Source organism: Cyprinus carpio, chromosome B11 (genome assembly GCF_018340385.1).
Source record: "Cyprinus carpio isolate SPL01 chromosome B11, ASM1834038v1, whole genome shotgun sequence".
In the NCBI taxonomy this organism is placed as follows: domain Eukaryota; kingdom Metazoa; phylum Chordata; class Actinopteri; order Cypriniformes; family Cyprinidae; genus Cyprinus; species Cyprinus carpio.
The window spans coordinates 16731009-16739113 of NC_056607.1; positions in this window are offsets into that span (position 1 = coordinate 16731009).

Below are 8105 nucleotides of genomic sequence, written 5' to 3' on the forward strand. Positions count from 1 at the left end.
TGTAACCATATAGTGATGTAAAAGGGCTCCCTTGTTTATAGCATGAGCTGAGGTAGATTTTTATCTCTTGGAAAATATTATTAAAGGAAGAGAAAATATTTATTTAAAGATAGAGTCATTTGTTCAGTAAATCACTTTTTTAATTAAAAAGTTTAATTTTATATATATATGTGTGTGTGTGTGTGTGTGTGTGTTTAGTTTTTCCCCTTTGTACCAAACATCAAAATCGAGGTACATACCGATCCACCACCTTTGTGTACCTTTACACCCCCAATATTTTCATATTATATACATTTTTTTTAATAAAAAATTTAATATTCTGTTTTTGTTAAAACAAATAAAACTCCTGTTTAGGTTATTTTAAAAAGTTGTTTATCTGATAAAACGCAAATATTAAAATACAATTTTATATATATATATATATATATATATATATATATATATATATTCTCATCTGTTTTACTTACATTTAAATAATAATAATAATAATAATATAATAGTGAGTTTTATTATTATTTGTCTATTTATTTTTTCTTGAGCCATCTTAAAAGAAGAATGTGGAGCCTGTTTCTGTAGAGTCCCAGGGGCCTCCTTAATGCTCGGGGTCTTGTTGTGCTTTCATCCCGCTGCAGACACACCTGCTCCAGGCCTGCTGAGCACTGGGTCCCCTGCCTCAGCCTCAGCACACTGGGCCTGCAGATGCTGCTGATCTGTGACACATCTCGACCAAGCTGTGTAAATACATGCTTCTTTTGAGACCGTTTGGGACCTCAAGGCCGATAGAAATGACCTCATTCTCATGCTTCCAGAATCAATACCCATCACTCCGGTCAATGTGCCGGCCCGTGGGTCAGACTAGCCAGACAGATGCTAATTTGACTCACCTGGTACATTTAGTTTGCCTTTTTGGAGCCCGGCAATCGTTCCGCACAGTGAAATATTTCAAATCAAGCCTGTGTAAATATTGGAGAAGACAAAAATCTTCATGTGTTTAAGATGAGCTGAAGTTCAAGGTGAAATCGGAGAGCCAGTTAGCCCTGAAAAATGTTTACTTGTGGCAAGCCTCCATGAAGGGCTGCGACGTCCTACAAGCCACGGTCTGTGCTCCTTGTTTGCGCAAGCTGCACTGAGTCACTGTGGGTTAAACAGGGGCCTGTTTTTTCATGCTCTGCCAAGCACCCCTTTGACATTTAGCTCTGGTACATAAAATGCTGTGTTCTTTTGGGCTTAGACACTCACAAAGCACACTTTTGAGGTGACAATACTGTAAGAGACTGTAGAACAGTGACAAAAATACTGGTTCTTTTCCAGTAAAAAGCAGTTTTGCATTTCCTTGCTGATGCCACATTCATGCTTTCATATTGACTTTGTTTTTGATAATCATTTTATCCAAGGATGCAATGTATTAAATGGAAATTGTAAAGATTTTAACATTTAAATTAGATGATATGCATATAACTTTCATTTTCAATATTTATATAATTTATACAAATATCATGTATATATGATATCAGTGATGCACATTTTTCTTCAATCAAGTTGCATTTAAAATTTGTTATAATTTATTGTTTTTCGGCTTTGTTTCAATTAACAAATATGTAAATAACTAACATGTAAATAAAAACATATATACTTTTTAATATGTAGTTTTTTTTTTTTTTTTTTTTATCTAATATGGCTGTCCAACTGAGAGGGCAGTGGACCTGAGACGCTGAGCTGCCCCTGCACCCATTTGCTGATGCAGTGTTTTTGGCTGTGGATCAGCGGTTGCGTAACATTATAGCCATAAAACAGCAGGGTGCATTTTGTACTGCTTTTTTTGTCGCAGAGCCTTCCATGTCTGCTAATGACAGACAAACTGGAGCGGCACGCAGAGAGGAAGTTTGCGCAGTAGACGTACCTCAGAACACCCACCTACCAAGATCAAAGTCACCGCCCTGCTGTTCTGTCTGTTTTTACACCACTGTCTGCTTTTTCATAACCTCGAATTGAGCAATACCGTTGATATACACCAGACAGAGTTCTTTGTGGATGTAAAAATTGATGCATAAGTAATAATAAAAATGTTATTGCTTCAAATAAATCAAATTCATTTATAAAATTCAGTGAGAGGTATTTTCTAATGGATTTCATCCTCATCATTAGTTTATAAAAGCATCCTCCACACCTTCAGGTATAACAGTGCTCTTATTGCAATACCATAAAGAAAGATTAGGCTGTATTTAAGAGGTAATCCTTTTGTGTTTGTTGCACTAGTCGAATTATACTGACACCTAGAGGTGTGGATGCTGCATCATGCAACAGTTTTCAGTTACTGATGCCGCTGAAGAAATGTTGTGACCTTAGTAAGCCATTATTAATTTATTCTGTGAATGAATGTGTACAGAAACAGAGGGGTTACTGATACAGAATGACTAGTATTCAACTGATCATGTGATCCCAAAATGACAGCCCCACTGAAGTGACTTTCTCCATGAAATGTAAAATAGCTTGAAAAAAGGATATCAATTTGAGTGAACTCATAATCTTATATGAATAGAAAAAATATTGATAAAAAAAATAAAATGATAAAAAATTTTTTTATCAAAAATAAATAAAATGCCTTTTGTTAGGTTATCAATTTGACTAAAATCAGAATCTTATGTGATAGAAAAAAAATGAAGAAATTAAAACAAATATATATAATTTTATGTAAAATAAAATGGCTTTTGTTAGGATATCAATTTGACTGAAATAATCATCTTATATGTATAGAAAAAAAGAATGATTCAATAAAATAACAAAATAAAATTAAAAAAATTTAACAAAAATCTAAATTTTATGTAAAATAAAATGGTTTTGTTATGTTTTCAATTTGACTGAAATCATCATATGTGAACAGAAAAATAAAATGTTTTAATAAAATATTAAATTAAAATCATCTCAAATAATTAACTAAAATAAATGCAAAACATACTAAAATTAAATAAAATTATTATTATTATTACAATATTTCTTTGATTTTGTTTGTAAAATTACATAATAATAAATAATAATAATGTGAAATTTTCATTATACCTGTTATATTTTTCTTTTTGTTTAATTCCTGCTTAGAAGGTTATTTTGTAGCTGTCCATAATATGAAAGACATATTAAAAATATATATTTTATTACACAAGTTATTCTGAAGGTGCTTATATGTGGAAGGTCTGAAGGTACATCAGTGAACAGAGCATCACTGAGATTATGAGAAGCACAACTATATATAAAAAAATACATTTTGTTATACATATTACAAAATTAATATTTTTTAAAAGTATGTTATATTTTAGTTTTGTTTTAATTTTTGTTTTTAATTGTTTTTTTTTGGGTTTTTTTGTGGGTGTTTTTTAGTAAAGTATGTTAGATCCACTGAACTCTATAAGCTCATGAGCGCCGTTACTAACACTCCTCTCATTGTTGCATTATCTCTAATATTCACTGTATGTATGGCAGGTTCATTATTAAAGCCACTTACAGTAATCTCATCCATCTTTTCATTTTTTCCCAGCTTCTTAATTTTTTTCCCTTCTCTCTCTCTCTCTCTGGTTTTTGATTAAATAAAAAGCCGAAGGGATGGATATGGCTGTTAATTGCATGGGGCTGATGCGAGAGCTGAATCAACACAGAGGAGAGGTCATTAAACCCAGCCGGTCCCCTCCACTCCGAGCTGCTCCCCCCTCATCTGTTGTGCAAATTCTGCCTTTAATTTAACTTTGCAGTGTTGGGTTGCTCCAGTCCACCAGAAATAATCTTCCCCTTCATCTTCAAAGCACCGTTATCCCCCTTCTCTTATTGTGCAGTCACGTAGCCCCATTGTCCAACTACCAAACTTCAATTAAAAGAGGACGAATACATCTGGGCATTCATCAACTGATTCATTATTCTGCAATCCGTCTCCCATCATAGTTATTTGGATAGGTTGATTAATCTCTCTGTCATGCATCTATAAAGATATATGATGATTACATATCAAAAAAAAAAAAGAAGAAGAACATCATCAGGCATCAGAAAGATTGGTTTGAGCAATCATTTCAAGCATAATTCAGAGCAAATCGAAAGGGCAAGAAACACAAAAACCTACCATCTCTGATTACATTTAAGTGTTTATGCGGTGCCTGAAATGTGTTGGACTGACCACACAAAGACGGTCAGAAGATCTTGTGTTTCTGCTGACGGTGAAGCCTCATTGTTTCCCAGGACTAAAGGGAAGCATTGTGCTCAACATGTGTTTCTGATGAAAGCATCAGAGCAGCGCAGGACTGCTGTGCTGCACCGCAGAACTTCAGAGACAAAAAAGTGAGAGCGACAGAACTGTGAAGGGAGGGGAGAAAGAGCGAGAGAGAGGCATGTTGCAAAAGCTTATGATTTCCTCGCAAATTCCTTCATATCCATTGCTTCATGACACTGTCGAACGCTCTTGTTCTTTCTGCTGAGGTGAGCTCTGAATGAGAACGAATGAAAATCAGATCTGAAAAATGATTTTCTTACAAATAATGTACTACATTATTGAGTACCATGGTAAAGGATCACAAAAAAGAAAAAGGCATAAGTACATTTTTGGTGGGAATTAGATTTAATATCATTCATTTTTTGCTCTAGACAACATTGGAACTTTGTTTAATAGGAAGTGATTTCACTTTCCGAACGTCCAGACATTCACTTAATAATTTCATCATAAGCCAATTTACCTGTTATTGGAAGTAAATTGGACACATGCACAGAAGTGATTCCATAAGGAGCCATTTCAGTCCTTCATGTTATGTTCAAGCTTCATTGTGCAAGTTAAACAAATCCAGACCGAATCAAATCCATCACCGTCTGCCAGGCCGCTTTAAAGGAGCCACAATAAAGTACACATTGCACTCTTATTTTAAATCATTTTCTTCTCATATGAATTTCTTGTAATAAGCTCCATTGTGTGCAAAGTAATTCTAAGCAGATTTATGTGATGTATCCTACACATGCAGCAGGGATTTCCTGACTGCTTCAGTTTTGGTTGAAAATATATGTAGCAAGCTCATGCCTATTTTCACGTTGGATGCTTTAATTATCATCTGCATGGTTGTTAAGTGTGCATATATGACATATATGAAGAATTTAATAGTTTTATTGTGGAATGTGGAATTTCATTTTTGTAAACAATACTATAAACAAATATAGTATTGTTTACAATATTACAATATTGTAAACAATACAATAAAAAAAGATTTTACATGATTTTTCAGTAGCCAGTCTTCAGTGTCTAATATCATGAGTGTCATTCTAATATACTGATTTGCTGCTAAAGAAACATCTTCTTTATCATGGTAATCTATCTGATATATAGTTCTGACCACACATTTTTTGAGGTGATGCAACCTTTTTAAGAAGCAATTAATGCTTTTGAATATTGCCACAAATATTCCACATGTTTTTATGGAGGAACCATTTACTGATGTCATTGATCTTTTCTGTTTTCAGGAGTGCAACACATGCTGTTATGACTGTGCATTTTTGTTTGTTTGCTGTTGCGTGCAAAATCTCATGAGTGCACTTGAGCTATTATGTGTATTTGAGATACAATGATGTCTTGAAGACAGTTTTCAGAGTGACTGGAGTGTGTAAGCCAGCTCTTTTACTGTGGGAGGACAAGATGTTGCACTGTAGAGAAAGCAACTGGCTCTGGTCCCACATATCTGGTGACTCACCAGGCCTCTGCAGCACTGATCCCTCTGCTCTTGTTTTTTTTTTTTTTTTTTTTTTCTCTGTGTGTGTGTGTGTGTGTGTGTGTGTGTGTGTGTGGGTGGGTTGGTGGTATGTGTGACTGTGGTTGTGTATGTACATTACATGTGCACAAATCCCACAAAATGATCATAAAACCACAGGCAGTGCTCAACCTTTTGGTATTAGTGAAATCCAAACAGAGAGATGTGGTCGATTGAGAGCCGTCCTCATTAAGAAAAACCAAAAGAACCTGACCAAAATATTATATTACACTCAGAATATACCCACTCCCTCTGCAAAATGTTTATTCTGGTCTCTTAGACATACATTTGCAGGTTCGTTTGATTAGCGAGGCCGGATGCATTAAGTAAAACCAATCATTCCTCTGTTTGATCCAGTTTGGTTTGGATGAACCATGCAAGTAATAAGGAGACCATTGTTTGAAAGCAAGTAAGCATTCCAGTGTTCTCTGAACACTTCACAAACACAAAAAAAACTAGGGCTGCATGATTAATTGAAACAAAACTGAAATCAAGTTACAACATAATGCAATAATCAAATTGCGAAGCCTGTACTTGCATGTGTGCTGCGTGTTTCAGGGTAAAGCGCAGCACTGTGTTCATTTACACGTGAGCAGCTCATTATCCAGCTCATTAATTATTTCATTATAATTATTTGTGTTAATATTAGGCTCCTTGTCATTTTCTGACAAACTTTTGTAATTTTACTGTTAAGTAAAATACAATTATTATTATTATTAGGTTCCCTGCAGTTTTCTGACAAAATGTTGTAATTTTACTGTTAAGTAAATTAAAATTATTATCATTATTACTACTACATTAATCTTGTATATTTTCTTTATATATATATATATATATATATATATATATATATATATATATATATATATATGTGTGTGTGTGTGTATGTGTTTAATTTTACAGTGAAATATTACAGCAGTAATATTTATTAATATGTTTAATATTATTTATTTATTTTTACTACTACTACTACTAAAAATATTCAACAAACAAACAAATGTTACTACTGTAATTTTTGGGCCCTACAAACAGACACAGTAACTTTAGAGTAATATTTTCATAATATTGTAATCAAATAAAATGAGTAAAAAAAAAATACAGTCACATATTACAATAGCAATATTCATTGATGTTTAATAATATTTTCATAATAATATTAATAAAAATAGCTTTTTAAATGGCAATCACATTTTTATAAAAAAAAAAAAAACAGTTGCAAATTCTGTGCATGTGATTTTCTAAATTCTTTAAAAATGAAGCAAAGCATGCAAGCTATCCCTTGATTATGACTTATTTAAAGTCACCAAGGGGTTTTTTCACTCTCCTAGAACAGTCAAACTAGCAGCATGAACTGGACTACTTGGAAAAACAATTGAAATATGGCTGCTGTTGCCCTCTGTTGACCTCTGCATTAATAAAACAGACACTATGTCTTCTGTTTGGCATCTTTGTGACTTCTGGAAGGAAAGAAAAGTTGAATTTTATCAGAACTTGAGGCCAGTGGCGTTTTCACATCAGGGTTATTAATCTATGGTTTTCATCACAGCTGGTGACCTCTTCACCTCCATTATAATACGCTCTTTGTAATTTCACAGTTAATATTCAAAAGCCACTTGTCCTCTATTGCCGAATTGTGAGAATATCTGGATGGGATTTGTGTCAGAGTATGAATACCCTCGTGAGAAAATGAGAAACTGCACAGATGCATTGTGTATGAAGACACTAGAGTCTTAAAAACAGATGCAGATGTTGGAGAATGTGTTTAACCTCCCCCCTCGCCTGAATGGACCCTCTGTTCACGCAAACATTTAGAGACCAGAACTGTTCTGACCACCAGGTTAAAACTGTCAACTTCCTATCTATAGATGTGTGTGGTTAAGACTCAACCAGGGATAGAATCTACTACCCACAACCGGCTATGACCATATTTATAGACCATAGACTTAAAAGAGAGACAAAAACAGAGGGGGAGAGAGAAAGAGAGAGAGAGAGGCAAAGAGAACAAGAGATGTAACAGAGAAGGTCTTATCACACACTCCACTGTTGCCTCGAACAGACATTCCTCTTCAACAACTTTGGCAGCCCTTTAAGAGCCTATTAAACCGCACTGTTTTCTGTTGCCCAAGCCTCACAGAACTTTCTTGGGCAACAGAAATGAGGTTGGAGGCGATGCCTGTCCAAACAGCAGTCTTTAACACACAACTACACACAGCTAATTGCAAAATAAGACGAAAATATGAGGATTATGCGTAACAAATGCTAACAAGACGCCAGTGTGGATGGTGCGATTCAGTTATGAGCAATAAAGCAGATGCTGTTTAGAGAACAAATGTATTTCCC